The sequence below is a fragment of the Topomyia yanbarensis genome, chromosome 3 (genome assembly GCF_030247195.1).
Source record: "Topomyia yanbarensis strain Yona2022 chromosome 3, ASM3024719v1, whole genome shotgun sequence".
NCBI lineage: Eukaryota > Metazoa > Arthropoda > Insecta > Diptera > Culicidae > Topomyia > Topomyia yanbarensis.
Window position 1 is genome coordinate 320282369 of NC_080672.1, and position 21756 is coordinate 320304124.

The 21756-nt window shown below is 39.1% G+C and overlaps 1 protein-coding gene across 1 annotated transcript in view; it reads right to left on the bottom strand.

Annotated features, from left to right (window-relative positions):
• LOC131694116 (uncharacterized) overlaps positions 1 to 21756 on the bottom strand; it is a 206474-nt gene that overhangs the window by 148989 nt on the left and 35729 nt on the right. The window lies entirely within an intron of this gene.

Genomic DNA, 21756 nt, shown 5'->3' on the forward strand with positions numbered 1-21756 from the left:
TTACCGTAAAAACACCTATCTAAATACGTCACAATTTAGAAATAATATAATTAGCAACAAAACGAGAATAAGTAGTTGAGGACATTTGTTTGGCACCAGTGCACGTTATATGATCAACTTACCGTGTATTTAAAATTTTGATTCAACTTTAGTTGGAATGTTTCAATAAAACGATGAAACGAGAGGATTTGGGATCTGGATCTCTCCGATTGATTCAGGGAGCTAGTTCTTTAAATTTCGTGATTTTCAAACTGCACGGTGAACGAAACATGCACGGCAACTGGCGACTTGAAGGAAAATTAGAAGATACTAGTAATCAGTGTTTTCATTCGATTTGTAGACAATTTTCTTTAATAAATTAATAATATCAGTTGATTTAATCATTTAAATTTATATTTTGATCCTATTGATCACCAAAAATCCTTCCTAACTGGGGCTTTAATCTAGCAGACCAAGGCTAGTCTTGAAAATAGTTTCATTTAAATAGAATATATCAAAAAATTGTGTTAGCATGATGCCTTAGAACTGGTAATACTCGCAGAACACAAGACAAAGAAAATAGAAGTTGAACCGTCTTTGCGCATCTACAAATCGCTTGCTAAATCAGAAGATTTTGCGCGAATTTCGACATTCTCTTCGGTCGAACATTTTATGGATATTTTTCTACTCATTTCGGTTTAGCATCTTCTACGCCTTTTAAAGGTGTAGCTTGGAACACCTAGTGTTTTCCAGCACCATCAAGCATTGTCATATTCGGTTAGCGCATAAATACTGTAAACTCTAGAATATACTTTGTTGTAACGAGAGTAAGTACCATAACCTTTCTTGTGACAATGAACATATTTTTAGGATTGTCTTAGATTTGGAATTGATTTCATTAAGAGCTTTTCAAAATTTAATTTAGTTTCTAGTGTCAATATCAAATTGTCAGAATTAAAAGCTTTATGCAAATTTTTTTAAGCCCCTCCCGAAACAAAATCCTGGCTACGGGCCTGGGGGGAAATCAACATAATCTCCCGACATGATGATACAGTGCGGAGAGAAACTGAAGAGTTCCCTTCAGGGACCCTCTAAGGGATCTTTCGCAGAAATGCTGCTTTAAATAGCTAAGCCACAAGTCTCTACAAAAATCTACACTGGCTTGTCTACTGACGATGGTGACTCTGATGAACACCAGGAGGGAACATCTTCTGCTGCGCCTAGAAGCAATAGAAAAAGGAGGAACTTTTCCTCTCCTAAGATTCGTTGTAATGTTCAGAAGGTGTCTCTTCAATGTCCTCCAAAATAACAGTACTTACTGGTGCAAAACCGAAGCAAACAGCTCTTGGTCTCCGAAACCTGAGCTCAGAAAAGAAGTTCCCAGCACTGTGGACCGTATTGTTACAGAACACCCTCTTAAAAGCATCCTGGTAAGCTTTCTCACTGCAATAAAAACATTCTTAATGCAGTTGACTGCAAAATAGCCCCTCCTTTCAGCGATTGTATCCTTCGATAGCTAATTCGAACGAGGTCACGGATTTGATCACTGTTTAACAGTAGCATTAAAAAACATTATCCCGAAACTCGATCCTTTTAAAAATTATTATGCGAAACATGACGTACTTCAGAAATAGATTTTAATTTTATTTGCTTGGATCGAGAACACTCTTACGGAAGAGTACTTTTGGGGATCAAAACGTGCTATTTTTTCAATAGAATTAACCTTCCCTCGACACCAGGCATTGAAGATCTTGCGACAATGCAGAACTCTTTCCCGCACTGAACTTAGTTTTAGTTGATTTTAACTCCCACGGCATAGCATGGAATTGCTTTCATGATAATGATAATCGAAATCTACCTCACTCCAAAAACTTTGTGATAACTCCATTGACAATTTTGAACACCGGTGAAATGACACGGATCCCTGCTCCCCCAGCGCGCCCAAGCTCCTTAGACTTGTCCCTCTGCTCGACTCGGTTAGATTGCATGTGGAAGCTAATTCCTGATCGACACGGCAGCGATCCTGTGTCAATTTTAATCACTATTGCTAACGGCTTAAGACCAACGAGTACAATCAATATTTCGTCTGACCTCAAACGAAATAGTGATTGGAAGAGCTAAGCATCCTGCATCCGGTAAACTCGAGTCCATGCAAGACCTTCCTCCAGAGGAAGAGTACGGCTTCTTAGGTGGCTTTATTCTCGACACCGCTATTCAAGCTCATAAAACGTGTACCAAACGCGAACTCTCGTGGAAGGTCTCCCAACCCGTGGTGGGACAAAAAGTGTTGAAACGTGTATGCGAAAAAGGCCACCGGCGTACAAGATCAACCGGAATGGCGGGTTACCTGAGCCAATGAAAATTTTTATGAAAGCCAACAAACCCTTACTGTCGCTGGTTCGTTGACGGATTAATGAGAGAAACCGAACCTGAAACAGTACTAACGAGAGAGTTGGACATTCGATTTCGCCAAGAAGGTTTGTACGGATTCCACCCCGGCACAGCCCCGGCACAGAAGATCTACCGCGCCGCTTCCCCCCGCGGACGATAATGTAACAATAAAGCCCCAGGACCAGACATAATGAAATTTTACTTGTTAAAGAATCTGCCAAGAGACGTTTGTTGAATTAATTTAGTATGTTTCTTAAGAGTAACCTTGTCCCTCATGGCTGGAGGCAAGTGAAGGTCCACGCCATCAAAAAAAAAACAAGAAGAACAGCCTCCGATCACAACTTGTATGGACGGATTGAAATGCTCTCTTCTATTCGGAAGTTAATCGAGAAAATGGTCCTGTTCTGTCTCGACAATTGGGCCGAAGCAAATAACTTACTGTCAGATATACAATTTGGCTTTCGTAAAGGCAAAGAGACGAACGATTGCCTTGCGTTGCTCTTAACAGGAATTCAAATGGCATATGCTAGCAAAAAGCAAATGGCATCAGTTTTCTTACTGACTCAGGGGGCTTGTTGTCTGAAAAACATATGTATTTTTCGCAAAGTTATTTGTCGACATCACGAATTAGCTACGTGGACCTTCCCCAGGGCTCATGTCTAAGCGCCCTTCTCTACAATTTTTAAGTGAATGACATTGACAAATGTCTTGTCAATTCCATTACGCTAGGGCAGCTTGCAGATGCCGTTGTGGTATCTATCTAGGATAGGATCCGCCAGCTGGCTTCTTCTTATATTTTACTAATCCCTGTTGAAAACGACATACCCCCACTCGACCAATGTTTCCAAAATATTGGTTTTGTTTCGGTCGTATATTTGTTCTGATTAAAATATTCTATATTATGTACCAATTTCATGCTTCTGGAAAAATCAAAGATTTAGTCTTTATATCCGCATTTAAACGATCATAACGTTTTTTCCATCGGAATACAGCAAAACAAAATAATATATATTCGTTGTTGGACATTACGAAAAATATCTTCATGCCTCTTCATTTTTGTAAGTTGCTTTCTGAGTCAAGCAACCTCTGTCACAAGAATAATCTTCTCTGTTCGGATTTATTTTAAATATTCTAAAACTACTTTTCTGCAAGGTTTAATTTTTGTTTTGGAGCAATGTATAGGTTTGTTCCAGTACTACATGTGATCGTTTCGGAGAAAACAGCAGTAGAAAATACACGCTCCTATTTACACCGATGATCGATTCAGTTGAAAACTGTAAAATTCAACTGTATCGATAGTACCAAAGGAAGAACAAGAAGCGACTTCCGGGATAACTTTCTCCCTGTTTGCTCAGTACTTCCAATTGACTCGGTACTGGAACAAAGACAATTTTTACATGAAGTTCCAAATATTTTCATACTTTCGCTACACAGCCTGTTGATTTCGAAAGGAGGTATTTCCGCATTATTCTGCACAAAGAACAGAATGCACGTTAACCGCGCTACCGGATCTCTTGGGAACTTTGATTTTTTTAAAGTGCTTAATTTGCATTAAGCACTTTAAAAAAATCACGAACTTAGCTCACTTTTTCGCCACAACTTTGTATATAACCACTTCATAGAGGTATATTTCAGTCCCTAGGGTGGCTCAGCTTGTTGAACAAAGCCTATGATAAGAGTTAGCATATTATGTACTAGACTGCCGCACCAATACCTCAACAGTAACAGTTCCAGGGGGTTCGTTTAGGGCGTATGTTTAAAAACAGGGCATTGCCATCACCAAACAAAATTCACATCAGATTTACAAACCATTTTGTAAGTTTCTATCACAGGGTGTCTACTATAAAGTAGCCTTGCTTTATGGGTATTATTGAAATATCTCATGAAGTATTCAGACTCCCATATGAATCTTTTACACCATCTTTCCAACATGATTCTAAATATTTAGAAAGTAAAAAATGGATCGAGATATAAAAATATTCAATTTGTTTATACTAATTTCCGAACTCTTCAATAAAAAATCCAACTTTAATTTTTATTTCTTTCCATATATTGTAAAGTTTACAAGTTATCATTATGGTTATTATGGTAAATGTACAATTTATTGAATAATAAGCTTAACAAATAACAATTGACACACTTTTTTGTTAAAGGGTGTGAGAAATTTTTTTCGAAGAAATCGGATATTTATTTTTATGTGGAATGCACCCTTCATAGCAAAAAGCACCAATTTAGTACTTTTCGTTATGTTTGCATTCACGCCGCTCATTTTCCGGTCCAATTTACGTATAGTGGCGTTATAGTTTTCGTACCCCATCAAAGTCGTTGCGCCCCATCCAGGTTGTTGCACCCTATCCAAGTCGTTGCGCCCCAGCTTTAAATTGGCGACTAACCAGCAAATATTCTACAACAACAGCGCTGTTGCTAGGCTTGCTTTTGTGCTAGTGTCTACCATACCATGTGAGGCTGACTTTTATGCTCACCCTTAACGTGCCGTGTGAGGCTGACTTGGATGCCCACCCTTTCACTCCTCTGCCACGCCACGAGGTATCGATAGCTAAGTCCCAACATACTACGCTACGACTCTCCCATCTTGGCATGAGGCAGTCCACTTATACGTCTATACACTCGCTCTTCTGTCTTGCTTCGGGATGGCTGGGTTTACCCCTTACGCGGTTGCCAGTCGCTGCGCCAAACCTGCCTCAGAATGAACAGACCATTCACTCCCTTTTTTGCGCTCGGCCTTTTTCGCTCCAACTAATCAATCACTAGTTAGCCGTGCCCGTCGTCTGTTGCTCGGTTCGCCAGATTACCTGTAGCCTACAGGCAATCTGGGTGGTAGCAGCCGAGACTGCGTTCCACTTCTCCACCGATTGACACATCCGCTGAATAAGGGTATCAGGGGTTGTGTTCCAGCCACAGACGTCAAGCATTGCTCTTCTTTCGACGTCGAACCGAGGACATACGAACAGTATGTGTTCGGCTGTTTCGTCTACACCTGGGCAGTCAGAGCAGGCGGGACCCTCCGCGTGTCCCAACCTGTTGAGGTACTGTCGGAAACAGCCATGGCCTGACAGGAATTGTGTCAGGTGGAAATGAACTTCCCCATGGGGTTTTCCCACCCAGCTCGATATGTTAGGTATCAGCCGGTGGGTCCACCTACCTTTCGAGGAGTTGTCCCACTCACGCTGCTATCTGGCGACCGAGGTCAACCTGGTGCGCTCGCGGGCTCCTCTATTTCCACGTAGCTCGAAACACTCCTCATCTTCCCGAATGACCAGCCCGACTGGCATCATGCTCGCTATCACGCAGGATGCATCGTGTGATACCGTGCGGTAGGCAGATATCACTCTGAGGCACATCACGCGGTAGGTGCTCTTCAGTTTCTGTAGGTAACTGGTTACCCTCAGTGCTCTTGACCATGACGGGCCACCGTACCTGAGGATAGATACGGCAACGCCTGCCAGTATCCTACGTCTACTGGCGCACACCTTTGAGCTGTTGGACATCATCCTCGATAGAGCCGCAACAGCAGTCGACGCTCTCTTGCATGTATAGTCGACATGGCTGCTGAAGGTCAGCTTGTCGTTTATAATGACTCCGAGAGACTTCAGACTTCGCTGTGAAGTGATCGCGACTTCTCCCACATGGATAACTGCATGTTGTGCCGACTTGCGGTTGTTGACGATAACTACCTCCGTCTTATGATGAGCGAGCTCCAGGCCTCTCGCGCTCATCCATTCCTCCACCGTGTTGATCGCGTGTTCTGCGGTTAGTTCTACCTCAGGGACTGACTCCACGTAGACCTCCAAGGTTACGTCGTAACTTTGCAGGATCCGGTGCAGACCCACCGGTAGGCTGAGCCGGTGTAACGAGAGCGCGATGGCATCCCAGCTTGCGCTGTTGAATGCGTTCTTCACGTCAAGTGCCACTAACGCACAGTATCGAATGCCTCGCCTTTTTTGTTGGATCGCTATCTCGGCAGTATTTATCACTGAGTTGAGAGCGTCCAATGGGGACTTACCTACTTACTACCTTACTTTTCTCGGCATCGAGTTTCGCAAGCGCCTCCATTAGCGCTTGACCCCTGCTATTTGTACAGCGGCTGCTCCACTCCACTGCCCAAGCGTTAAAGTCTCCCACTATGACTACCGGTTTCCGGAACACTAGGTCCGACGAGAGCCTGTCGATCATCTGGTTGAACTGTTCTATTGGTCACCTTGGTGGGGCGTAGCAGCTGCAATAGAACACACCATTGATCTTGGCTATCGCAACACCCTCGGCGGAGGAGCGTATTACCTCTTGAACCGGGAACCGTCCTGTTGCACAGATTGCCACCATTCCAGATCAGTCCGACACCCAATTGCCGTTGCCGGCAGGGATGTTGTACGGGTCTGAGGGGAGGGCGACATCTGTCCTCGACTCCGAGACCGACTGCCACAGCAGCTGTTGGGCTGCTGCACAATGGTTAAGATTGTGTGACGTTCACGGCTTCTTCTTATTTGCCTCACCGAAGGGACTCGAAGGTCCGCCCATAGCATGTTTATGGGCTTGCTTCTTAGCGGTGCATATAAGGCACTTGTGCACCTTAGGGCAATCCCGCTCCTTATGGCCCTCCTCGCCGCAGCGACAACATAGTTTGCTCCTGTCTATGCCTTTGCACTCGTAGGATTTGTGGCCGGACTCAAGGCACCGATAGCACCTATCCACTGAAGGCGGCTGGGGTATGCTAATTGGGCCTACCGACCAGCCGATCTTCAGCTTACCTTTCTCGGTTACCTATTTGGCATCCGCCTTCAGTAGCCTGAGGTAGGCTACTTGGGTGCCAGAGGGTCCCCCTCTAAAACGCACAGAGGCCCGCTCGATTGTGACGTCGCATTGCTCCTTAACGGCTGCGACGACATCTTTTGCGGTCGTGAACTCGTCCAGATGCTTGCACTGGAAAGTCATTTCCGCCCCTAGCGACCTGACCTGGGCGCCTTCACCAAGGACCTCTTGGGCCAAGGCCTTGTACACCGCACTAGATTGTGCGCCTCGCTTCAGCACCAGAAGCATTTCTCCCGTGTTGGTGCGTCTCACGCTACGCACATCTTGCCCAAGGGCCGAAAGGCTTTCGGCCGCCTTCATCGACCCTAAAGTCGATCGACGTCGGCGTATTTGTCCTTGTCGGTTTTTAACCACAAGGTCTCGGCTCTGTCCTTGGCCTTCTTCTTGGTGACCAGCGTCCAGGGGTTTACGCCCCCTGCCCCGGTTGCGCCGGGTTGCTGGTACCACCGCTCTGCCCAGCGAGGTCACTCTCGCCCTCGCTTACCTCGACCAAACGGCGTTTGGCCTTAACGGTTGCACGCCGTGTGGTGTCGGTTTTTGCACCCTCGCCTGGCGACTTCCTAGGGCGCTTCGCGTTCGACGCCGTCTTGCGATTGCCCTTGCCTTTGTCCTTCGAGGGGAACTCGGCCGCCGCTTCGAGCGACATGGCTGCTCCATAGAAGGTGAAGCCCACTGTCTGGATACCTATGTCGACCTTCTCTCTTCCCTCCCTCTTGGAAGCCACTGTCTGGGTTTCTCTGTCGGACTTCTCCCGACATTCCACCCTCTTGGCGTAAGCCTGCTGTTCCTGCTGCTCCACCACTTTGCGCATCGCGGATAGTGGCCCGTCCAGTGCGTTGGTAGGGCTATTTCCTACCACTGCTGGGGGGTCACTGGTGCTATCAGATGCAGCACTCGTCGCTCCACTACTCTCCCCACGGGGGGGAGATCTCGCCAAACCACCTCTAGCAAAGGGGTTTGGCACCTCCGATTGTTTATTTGTTTTGTTTTTGTTCATCTCCATGTTAATACCCACGAGTTGCGCGAGAATAAATGTCCGCCACGCCAGAGCTCCGCAGTAACGTGGTAAGGGACGCTTACCGTGGGGGTTGCCCAGGTACCCTACAGGCTCCGTTAACGATCGAGGATCTTTTTCACTCCCTCGATCACTCATCCCTCGGCACGGGTCGCTTCACGCCTTGGAATTGGGGTTATGACCTATCTTGCTTTACGTGGTGACCGCGGCCCAGATCATCACAACCATCCTCCTTTACCAGGGCTTTGGGCCTGTAGCTCTGGTTCTCAATAGTTCCAGGTATGTATATTATTACAGACATGCTACTATTGAGATCCGTCATTCGCTAGCGGAGTTATGTGCAAACACTTGAATTTATTCAATTGTAAAACACATGAAAATGATACGTTTGCCATTTCAATATCTAATAGAGTGTGGACAATGTGATTTTCAAGTGGAATTCTTGCAAACATTATGTGAAAATCACATTAACATCATAAGAAATACCATTGACTAAGATTTCCAAATGAATTACACGTGAATATCAGTTAGTTTTACCTATAGATTTAATGGGTAGAAGAATCGCCGAAATCAATTGTTTTACATATGGATTTGCACTATAGCAGGAATTGAACAATTTGTGTTTTGTAGATTAGTAATTTTTATAGTGGGAAAAGTTCAAAATTCATAAAAAGGTAACAATTTCTGGCCGTTGTGCTGATTATTACAAACTTAGTTAGCATAAAAAAGTTTAAATAAATAATAATCAATTCAATACCAGTGTCTCCAAACCTACAAAAGCAACAGCACCCATGAAGCGAATACCGAACAAGATGCATACACAATAGCGACTCTTAAGAATAAGAAACAAACTAGAATATTCGACCGTGTGCAGTATGAAAGTTGTACAGATGAGTACGATAATGTGAGAGAAGGCAGATCAAATGACTACCAAGTTGCGACAGACAACGCACCAAGGAAAAAAAATCGGCACGCTGCAGCAATCTGTGTCAACAAGATGCTACTTATAAATATAAACTGTGTTATATCTTTTTATTACTTATTGTCAAAAATATTAAAGATCGCCGGCTCAGTTATGCTCACGCATTCAGGGATTAGACTGATCTGATTATATCCATGGTGATTAAATTTGTCTTCTTCGTAATATTGAAACAGTTCATTCCAATTTGACAATAGTTGTTTACGACAGCTTGATAACAACATCCCATTAGAAATTGTCAAACATCTCAATACTGTCGAAATACGGACTATTCATATATTAGGGTGCTTACTGAGTGGCTGCGATAAGCTGAGCTGGGGCTGGTACTGACATTAGAGTGCGAGATGCGAGAAACCTGCTCGCAGCATATCAAAGGGAGCTTGTCACAGTAAACGCAGGCAATCGGCGCAGATCCACTCGGCTTTCACTCTGACATCATCCATTTGGATTGCAGCAAGCAGGTTTCTCGCTTCTCGCATCCTTATGTCAGTTTCAGCCCCAGCTCAGCTTCTCGCGGCCACTCTGTAAGCAGCCTTACGTACAGGGCGATGTTGGCAGCCATTATGGCAGACGCCATTTTGAGTGTCAGAATTCTTTTAGTCAATAAAATCAAAGTGCTTTGAAAAAGCTATCATACAATCACCATATTTGGAAAGCGTTTTAATTTTTTGCATTTCCTGTAAAATTTTGTTATAATCCGATATGTGTATCCATGCGAAAATACCAGAATAACAGATTTTAGTACAATTTTTCGAAAGTTAGTAAGATTTGCAGCATTCGAATTAATAAGCTAAAGCGTATTCTAGGTCATTGCAGTCATGTCTCCGACGTTAGCTGATATCGCTGTTCTAACAATCAAATTTTAATGATCTATGGTTAAAAATACTAGTTTCACAACTGAGGCTATTCCCATCTTACATCAAAACGTAGGGGAGCCCGGGGCTAGTTGGCGGTTGGGGTAAGTTGGCGGAAGCCCCATTTCTCCGTTTCTATTAGACATAAAGCGTTGCCTCTCGTTGTGTACCTCAAGTAATGTAAAACACATTATCCGATGTGTTTTTATTGCAAAACATTTTGTTTTGTTGAAATTGTGGGCGATACCCTAATAACAATTGAGGTTTTATGGTAGTTTTATAGTCACTCATAAAACTTAGAATGCACTTGTAGCGTGCCATGAAACTTCAATTGTTACTTGGGTATTGTGTTTTCGAGCATACAAAGTAAATTTTCTAAATTCTAAATACTTTGCGGTATTTAGGATGATTTTCAATCTATTTCCCGAATGATTATATTTTTCGATAGAGCGTGAAATGAGCTTTCAGTATCCGTATAGATATTACTTCTATCGACAAACAAAAGTTATTTTTTTAAATAGTTTTTAATAAAATATGCGGTTGGGGTAAGTTGGCGGTGTTGCACGCGGGGCAAGTTGGCGGTACTATTTACAGTGCAACAAAGTCATCAAAAAATTTTATTTCTGGAATTCACTCCAAAGTACGAAAATCTTTTTCTTGTGTATCTCGCCAATGTGGGAGACATTTTTTCCGGCCAATTGCACGAAGAATTTCGAAAATTTGCTTTTGAATACGGAGTAAGCGTTAAAGTAAAAATGCCGGGGTATTAAAACTGAAATATAATAGCAAATGTCGGTTAATATACAGTTTTCTCGAAAAGACATTCAGCACGTTCCAAAAGGACCCTTGAATTAATTTAATCTCCATTTGATTGCTTAGTTTTTGGAATATCCTCACATACCGCCAACTAACCCCAGCGCCGGGGTAAGTTGGCGAGCTTTCCGCGTCACATATTTTTGTCTCTAAAAATGGAGACAATGCATCAAACACTTTTAAAAAATCAGAAATGTTGCCAACAGTCTGCTCTTTTGTGCCGCTTGTTCTATTTTGCAAGATCTACCTACATCAAAGCAGTGAAAATTGAAAACTGAAAACACCGCCAACTAGCCCCGGTCTCCCCTACTCACATATTTTAATCGTAACTCCATAAATAATAAAAGTCAATAAACCGAATTTCATTTCATCCATCATCCCGCTGAAAAGCGTGTATTGATACGCATAACAATGAACAGAGTACATGTGGGATTATGCTTCGAATCAGGCTCACACGAACCCTCCATTCATGTAGGTTCCATCGATCACGCTGCTGCCAGGACTCACACCAAAGTGATACCCTGTTGTGAGGGGCTGTCAGCAGTAATCATCACGGTGGAATTCAGCCTTTTGAAAGTGAAAAGAAGTAGTGTTCATATTTTGATGGGTTCCTGCCAGGCTCAATTACAATCACGATCAGATGATTGCCTAGACCAACCACCAAAGAGAAAGATTATGTAAAACAGCCAAATTACTGCGCCGAACATCATCATCATCATCATCAGCAACATTCGCTACCAGACGGCCCGTGGTTCGACCATTTCGGTACAATCGTGATTAGAAAAAATCACTGAAGCAGCGCGTTTTCAATGGGATTTGTATTGCTAGGCGCGGTTCAGACCGATTCTGTCCGCCCCTAATAATGGCCCGAGGTGTCGGTTAGTTTTTATGCGGGAACACTGGAGAGCGAATCTTCAATGGGCGATTTCTGTAGTTGAGTCGGAAGGCGGTCCAATTAGCAGTTATCGATTATTATATGCATGATGGGTAAATTACATTTGATCCAGGGGGCATGTTTCTGGCGTGGAGAATGATGGGATTTTGACAGTCGGATGAAAGAGAAAGAGTTTTTATTCGAAGTGGGATCGTCAAGTGCTAGTTGCATTATGCACAGCTGGCCTGGGTTAAAATTGACTAGCATTAGAATTAGTGTGGGTCAAATGGATAAATACTAATCGAAAGAGGTGAAAAGATTTGCACCCGTTTGGGTTGTTATTTCATGAATTTTGCGCTCCGCTCACCATAATATTATTAATATTATTTTGTTTCAGTTATAGAAGTTTAAACCTTAGAGTTATTCACCTGTTTTCAAATATTGAGATATTTCTAGCCCTATGTGCGACGATGGGAATCGTGCCAAGGTGAGTTGTGTATAGGACAATCCACTTACCAACTACGTTATCAGGAATCAGAAGATAATGACTCAAAGGACACATTCCCAATGTTGTTTAAAGAATTATGCCTTACCGTACAATTTAGTTTCATTGAACTAACGGGTTACACACCTTTTTCATTTTTCAAAAGATCGAAAAAAATATTACTTTATCTATAAGTAAAACTCATTGTGAATATTTTCCCAAATTTTGATAGAGATCCGAGCAATAGATCGAAAGTTACTGGGCTTCGAAATGCGCTTCTTTTGCTAAAAGCAGTGGTAAAATGGTATTTTAAACTTGATTATCTCTAAGTGTCGTTTGTCTAAAAAAGGCTTTTCCGTGATCACGATTGCCGAACAACTACTCAACCGATTTTCTTAATTTTTTTCAATTGATCATAGTTAATTTTTCTCGCACCTCAACGTTTCCTTTTTTATGCATAAATATTTGTTTTACAGATAAGAATTTTTAATATAATTTTTAGAGCTTAAAACATTTATTTTTTAGTAAAGGTAGGAGGAATACTCCTATGCTAATGAATTCTATTGATTTTTGGGATTTTAGTTGAATTGTTAGTCTTCCATCGTGATCACCGCAAACCTTTTAACTAAAAAAGGTTTCGGGGAAAAAGTCATAACTCCGCCAATTATCAATATATTTTTATAAACTAGTGCTAGTTTGTTGACTGAAAAATACATTATCTAAATACTATAACTTTGGTGAAAAGAAATCATTATTGCTTTATGCCTTTTCATTAATTCAATCCTTCTTCAACGTTTTCTCGTAAAAGGGTATGTATCCTAAGCAAGAGGAAAGTTTAGTGAAGGCGAAAGTAACAACATACAAATAAAAAGTTAAAGGAAATAAATTCACTCCTAGAGGCACTATTTCAACTACAATACACTTTTATTACTTGACAGTCTAAGTTAAATATCACGTTGTTGTTTACTCCAAAATTGTCTTATTGTCACAACTCAGGAAACAATAAGTACATTGTACAATCATCATTCGTATGATGATTCTCGGACTGTTCAGATGTTCTTCCCAGTCCGTGCAGTGTAACGCTATATAATATAGTCCAAAGTTTACTAATCTGTTTTCAAAGGTACTCTTTTGCGTTGTTCGCCTCGTTGCGGTTTTGGTATTTTTACCTTACATATTTAAAGAAAGGCTATACAATGATTTTAAAAATCGACTTTCCAACCAAAGCCCGGAGCGCCGAGTTACATATAGGGTGATGAGCCCATTATCGCTATGTTTCTATTATCACGCTACCCATTTGAAGTCGTTGGTAAGAGCAGTGTCTGCCATCTTTGTTTAACGCATTAAGTCAAATGCTAGCGCAACAATAGGGGCACTCGATTCGTGTTTTCGTTGCGCTCAAACACGAGAATTTTACTGTTTTCAGCGAATATATGTTATTATCTTGGTACTTAAGAACGAAGCAAAGCTGTTGATGGCAACTTGTAATGAATCAGTGAGGCGCACTCCTTAGTATGGTGAAAATAGGCACTTCACCCTTCCACCAGATTAGGGGGCACACTTGTATGGAAAACACGTAAACTTAGCCGCATCAAGCCAACATTCAAGCCGTTTAGGACCACAAAAAACTGTGTAAAATTTTGAGTCGATTGGTAATGACTATTGCGTTGGAAATTTGTATGGGAATTGGTATAAGAAAACATGCTTTTTTTCATTTTCATTTCTAGAGGCCCCAGATTTACATGAAAAATTCAGCCTATAAAGTATAAGCATAGCTCAAGATATGCCTAACAACTTTGTCGTAGGAAATATGGTGCTAAAATGCTTCTGAAAAATGTTCAAAGTCCGATAGTACGAATTGAATGCGAAATCTCAGTTTTTTACAACACACCAATGGTAGGTAGAATAGATAATAGGTACGATACTCCTGCTTGACTACTATTGAATTTCATTCAGATCTGACATTTCGCTCCGGAGATACAGGTTGGTTACGGTGGTCACATATAAATTTAAAACCAATAAACTGGTACAGTCGAAATAGCTTAGAGGTTGAAAATGTATTGAATTTGACATCAAGTAACTTAGATTTTCAGCTTTAGATTACTGATGGCGTCGATAATCGTGGAAGTCCTGGATTCCGGGCATATTCCCGAACCCAAGGCACTTCGGTGATGACTGAACCAATTTTCATAAGGTATAATATGCGATTAGGTGTTGCATCTACCATTAACCCCTCTCCTCGCTGCATCACCACTTCCTATTCTCGACGTGTGACGAACCTCAAACATCACACATGTTTGATTGAATTAACCACGATGTTATTGGATTCAACAAATTATTTTGTTGGTAGCGTGTACATTTTGTTAAACGTGTGAAGGTATTTCTTTTATTTAGATTATAGAGGTTTTAACCATAAGGTCATTCGCCTATTCGGGTCAGAAAAATTTCTTATGAAAAATTTCTAACCCTATGTGTGGGGGATCGGGACTCGAACCCAGGTGCGCTGCGTACAAGGCAATCGATTTACCAACTACGCTATGCCTACCCCCTTCATGTGAAGGTAATTCAATATTATTGATTAGTTAATAATAAATTAAACCTGTTTGAATAATTTTAATAAATTTTTATTTGAAAGAAAAAGGTGAATTTTTAATGTGCTGTCCTGTCAACATAACTGATAGTCGAATCAATAAACAATATTGTTGGTCCAATCAAAAAATTGTTGAGGTGACAAATATGTCAAATTACGGTAATAACTATCACGCTTGTAGAATCAACAAACATTCCGGGTTGAAATCAACAAAAATGTTTGTTAGCCGTCAGATGATAAACAAGTTTGTTGAGATTGACTCAATATCTTGTTAAATGTACAATCCATTTTTCTGCGTGTTAGGTTCTGTACAACATCAGGCTGTAGCTTTTTATGTACGGAAACCCATTTTTTCTTCATGTCTTCCTGAGATTGGACCTCCTTGGAATGCTTCATTAATGTCTGTTCCATAATTGCCCAGCATTTTTCGATGGACGATTCGATTTCGGAGTGTTGAGGGGGTTCATGTTCTTGGGTACGAAAGTGACCCTATTGGCTTCGTCCTATTCTAGGGAAACATTTGAATAATGGCACGAAGCTAGATCCGGCCAGAAGATCGCAGGGCCCTCGTGGTGCTTCAACCGAGGAAGCAGACGCTTCGGTAGACACTATTTGAGGTAGATCTCCCCGTTTATAGTTCCGGTAGTCACAAGCGGCGGACTCCGTTTGCCACATGAGAAGATCGCATATCAAATCATGGTAAAATTTGAAGGTTTCTGCTTCCTTACTTCCTCCACGATATCAAACTTTTGCTGGGCGGTGAAGAACAGTAGCCTCGGAAGTCACATTATCCATGATAAGATAATGAGATTTCATCAGCATCTGGTTTTACAGTTCCCGGGCAACCTTTTTCCAATTTTCGAAAAACTGACAGCGATAAAAATACAGTGTAACAATGCACTCTAAACTACGTATAGTCAAATTCGAAGAGAAAATACCCAACTGGATAGTTTCTGTATTTCTATTTGTATTGAATTCAATTAATTTGAATTTATTTTACCTTCAAACTTCAATTGGCGATACCTCAAGATATGACTTAAAATTTATTGCAATTTTATTATATATGGGCCTCATCATGCGCATTTTAGCGCCAAAAAACTCATATGTATGTATTTGAAAATACCATTATGGAGACGCCTTGTAGCTTTTAATTTTTTTTAAAATTATTTCCCTATGCAACTGGATATAGTTGAAAAAAATTATTTGGTGAATGTATATAAAATTAAATATAAATTAAATAAAAATAATCGAAAAAAAGAATTATGTAATTTCAAAACTGATAGCTGAAACAGTGACCCAAAATTAGATAAAAGCAGAAATTTTTGGCCATATAAACCCATTTTTCATAATTTTCTCACAACTTTGTATGATTACCTTCATCCTCCCTGCATACCAAAATAGGTTAGGTGGTTTCCGATGCTAATAATCCTCAGACCGTCCCTTCCACCTTTCCGCTTTTCAAAATATGCTAGCATGCTGGTTAAGCTAATTGAAAATATTTTTTTTATTTTCAACTGTGTCAGCGTCGACATGTTGTTCATCAGGTTCGTGGCAGTCGTGTACTTGTATATACTTAACAAGTGTAATGAGCAGGCATTGGATTAATCGCTCATATGAGTAAATGCGCCCGGATAGTTTGCTACTGCGACAATAAAAACTCACATTTTCACACGAAAAGTTATTGTTACTCACACAACTTCTCCGGATAAATACAACGTGTTATTTCCCCGGATAAATAAAACAGCCGCAGAATGAGTGAATGAGTTTATCACGGTATCCTTTTTTCGCTCGCTGCTTTCCTGTCGTTATTCCAAAACACGCAAAAACAAGTCTATCCTACTTCTTTGCCGCTTTTCTTTGCAATTAAGTGTATTTTTTGAAGTTTTTATTGATTTCCACGAAATTAAAATTTTATCACCTTCTCCGGTGAGAAGGAAAAAGTCAAATAAATTTTAACCGGAAAATCATTCTCACGCTATTTGTGGAGACGGAAAATTTTGCGACTCATCTTATCTCGGAAAAGTTGGACATCGGATAAGCTTCTTCTCGCGTGAGTAAGAGAGAATTACAAGGCCTAGTAATGAGAATACAGTAGACATTTCCACAATATTCTGAAAGTACTTATCTATCTGTACTTTATCAAAATTATCTGTGCGAAATTTCATCCAGATCGTAGCACTGCATTTCAAAATACAGCCGTTCGCCGCAGCGCGCTGGTTCCTTCCACGAATGAACTGCCGTTATACGCATAATTGTCTCAAGTATATAGGGAATCCCGTAGAACATGTGACAAATATGTGTATAACGGAAATGAAGTTAGCACAAAGCTTTGACCGCGATTGTCTCGGAATGGAGTTTCTTGAAAAAGGACCGTTCCGGAAACGTGACATTTCAACCGATTTTCATAAATTGTATTTTAATTTGTTCGTAATTTTATTCTCGTGTACTTGAACGGTTCATTTTTAATCCATCAATTTTGAATTCTTTGTAATGTATTTTTGTGTAAAATTTTAAACACCTCAACAGCGATTTTTTTGTCAGCATAGTTTTTTTATTACATTACATTATTATTTTTTTTGTAGTAAACCGAACCGTTCGAGTATAACAATGTGCAGTTTTCTTCAATAATTTTCTTACTTTTTTGATTTCAGTTGTTCGGTTCATTTGTGAGAGTGTTCACTACAAGCTTATGCAAAAAATCGCTTCGGGGGAGGGGCCATAACTCCGATAATTTTCAATATTCTTTTTAATGCAACTTGTTTTTATTTTCTTTGATAGTACTACCAACAAGTTGCCTTTCGCTTTTTAAACAAAATTCGCATAAAAGCCTTTAAACAAATCAAGAACTTGGCACACTTTCCCACTCTACTTTGTATACAACACCTTAAGACAAATACAACTGTCTTGTCTTGTCTCTTCTAACATCCTGCACTGGGCAATAGGCCCGCGCAAAACTGACTTCTCCAGGCAATGAAACTGACTTCTCTGCTTAAACTTTATCCATGCTCCTCATTCGGGCCCTTTGAGATTGTTTTCCGGGCCAAAGACAAAAATGACTAAATCTATTGTAAATTATAGACAGAAAAATCGAAATATTGCCCTGATAAACTTCGGGTGGTTGTGAATAGTCTGAAACAGGAAAATGCTCCTTTGACGAAGGAGTACAGAGTTTATGTACCAGCAAACCAGGAATAAATAGATGGCGTCGTTTCCGATTCGAGTTAGAATTGCGCAGATCTGCTGAAACATGGGGTTGGCTGTTATAAAGACCCCATTTTTCAGTCTGTGAAGACACTGGACTGCAAACGATTGCCTTCAGCACCAGTCGCACAGTGGGACTAATCCAAAAAAAAATGGGACAAAACCTATTTGAGGCCTTCGCTGTAATTTTAGAGCCAGCATTTTTTCGTGGGATATGTTCACAATATTAGTCTGAAACTTTTTAAATAGAATATTTATTGGTTGGACCCGAGCAAAAAAAAATTCATTTTTTTAGAGGGTCGATGTCTTCGGCAAAGTTGACAAAAATAATTGAATCTATTGTAAATTTCAGACAGAAAAATCGAAACTTCGCTCTGATATGCTTCGGGTGGTGGTGAATAGTCTGAAACAGGAAAATGATGCTGCTGGCTACGTGGCTTTGACGAAGGAGTACAGAGTCTATGTACCAGCAAACCAGGAAGAACTAGATGGCGTCGTTTCTGATTCGAGTTAGAATTGCGCAGATCTGCTGAAACATGGGATTGGCTGTTTTAAAGGCCCCATTTTTCAGTCTATGAAGATACCGGACTGCAAACGATTGCCTTCAGCACCAGTCGCACAGTGGGACTAATGCAAAAAAAAAATGGGACAAAACCTATTTGAGGCCTTCGATGTAATTTTAGAGCCAGCATTTTTTCGTGGGATATGTTCACAATATTAGTCTGAAACTTTTTATATAGAATATTTGTTGGTTGGACCCGAGCAAAAAAAAAATCAAAAATTTTTTTTAGATGGTCGATGTCTTCGTCAAAGTTGTATAACATTAAGTTTTGAATAACTTCGTCTAAGATACAACTGACATCAAACATCATTTTTGAGGCGGAATTGTTGATTTTGAAAATATGACCTAAAAATCAGTTTTTCGACTATTCCATGCTAAACACCTTAATTGATTATTTTAAAATGTTCTTCAAACTTGTAGGTATCATTAGAATACAACTTTTTGTTGAAGGAACTAATAACGTAAAATCAATGTTTTGGCTTCTAAAATTATTTTACATATAAATTTGCACTACTTGCATCAAAGATTCCTGTTTTGGTGCACTTTTGAGAGCCAAACTTTGGCTATTCTGATACTCTATTATTCATAGAATAAATTTAATATTACATAGAAACTTGATAAAGTGGGACGCATTTTTTGGCAGACTATTCATGTACGACGGTTTATAACACAAAATGTGGTTATATTATTTTTAATTTGTATACATTATTAGCTATTAAAAAAAAAAGTTATATTTTTCGCTCCTACAAGCATGTAGAACATATTGAGTTCATCAAATACGGTTACAACATGGAAAGGTGAAAAAAAATACAAATTTTGAAGTTAAATTGCCAGAGAACAACGATTTCGGCTCAAAATAAGTCTACAGTATGTATATGGTACTTTCAGCTAAATTGTTCCAAATACAATATTTGACAACTCAACCACTTAAACAAAATTAGATTTTTTAGCCCTTGATTTCTACTTTAGATTAACCAATAAGGTTAGTTCTGTAAATTTATAAAAGTAGAACATTGGTATTACAGAACCTAGGCGTCTTTGAAAAAATATTCGCAATATAATTCTATTATTTCTATTTTTTTCAGATGGTTAAGGACTTCAGCAAAGTTGTATAATATCCAATTTCGAATATTTTTGTTGAAAATACCTTATACATACCGTAGAATTATTTTTTAAGCCGAAATCGTTGTTCTCTGGTAGTTTAATTTCAAATCTAATAATGTATACAAATTGAAAATAATATACACACATTTTATGTTATAAACCGTCGTACATAAATGGTCACCCAAACAATGCGTCTCACTGTATTCTGTTTCTAAGTAATATTAAATTTATTCTAGGAATAATATTGTATCGAAATAGCCAAAGTTTCTTCAACAAAATGTTGTATTTTAGTATTTTACCTGCAACTTTTTAGAACCTAATAAATTTAAAAAACAACAATTCCGCCTTAAAAAAATTAGGTCTGATGTCTGTGGTGTCTTAGACGAAGTTATTCAAAACATAATATTCTACAACTTTGTTGAAGACCTCGACCCTCTAACACTCCTGCAACCGTGCCAGTTTTATTTACACGAGCAACCATGCCTCAAAAAAAGTCGGTACGGTATTTTCAAATCGCTATATCTCAGCAGTCGCTTGACCAATTTGGATAATTTTGGTATCAATGGATTTTTTGGACTCTTTAGTTTACTTTGAATTTGTTTAAATTTAAATTTGACCACAATTGATCTTTTTACGACAAAAAAAGTCGGAGCACTACAAAAAATTGGAAATTTCCAATATTTGTGAAGAACTTAAAATCTAGCGCGATGACCTACGCATATTATTATGTTAAATTCTTTGGATTGATGTAGGCAACCAATTTCTAGCAGTTTATTCATAATTTCTTATGAAAGGAACTACAATATCTACACAAAATTGCATACAATACAGAAAATGATAATTTTCGGAAATAATTCAAATTTCATAGCGATGGCACGCATATATTATATTGTGAAGATGTTCGTATATATGCGAGTGACAATTTTCAAGAGCATTATTCATAGTTTTTAATTCAATGAACTACAAAATCTTCACAAAATCACGTATTTTACAGAACATTTCTTTATTTTCCATTGTAACTTTAAATTTTCACAATGAATATCGCATTTCATTAAATCAAAATGTTTGCATTTATATGTTAGACGTGTTTTCAGAACATTATTCATAGTTTTAAAATCACTGAACTGCAATATCTTCACAAAATCACATATTTTACAGAACATTTCTTTATTTTCCATTGTAACTTGAAATTTTGACAATGAATATCGCATTTTATAATGCTAAAATATTCTCATGTATTCAGTAGACAAATTTCGAGAACATTGTTTATAGTTTTTAATTCAATGAACTACAATATCTTCACAAAATCACGTATTTTACAGGACATTTCTTTATTTTCCATTGCAACTTTAAATTTTCACAATGAATATCGCATTTCATTATATCAAAATGTTTGCATTTATATGTTAGACGTGTTTTCTGAACATTATTCAGAGTTTTAAAATCACTGAACTACAATATCTTCACAAAATCATATATTTTACAGAACATTTCTTTATTTTCCATTGTAACTTGAAATTTTCACAATAATTATCTCATTTTATGATGCTAAAATATTCTCATGTAGACAAATTTCAAGAAAATTGTTCATAGTTTTTAATTTAATGAACTACAATATCTTCACAAAGTCACGTATTTTACGGAACATTTCTTTATTTTCCATTGTAACTTGAAATTTTCACAATAATTATCTCATTTCATGATGCTAAAATAATCTTATTTACGAAACAGACAAGTTTCCAAAACATTGTTCTTAGTTTTTAATTCAATGAACTACAATATCTTCACAAAATCACGTATTTTACGGAACATTTCTTTATTTTCCATTGTATCTTGAAATTTTCACAATAATTATCTCATTTCATGATGCTAAAATAATCTTATTTACGAAACAGACAAGTTTCCAAAACATTGTTCTTAGTTTTTAATTCAATGAACTACAATATCTTCACAAAATCACATATTTTACGGAACATTTCTTTATTTTCCATTGTAACTTGTAATTTTCATAATAATTATCTCATTTTATGATGCTAAAATATTCGCATTTACGAAATAGACAACTTACGAGTAGATTGTTTAT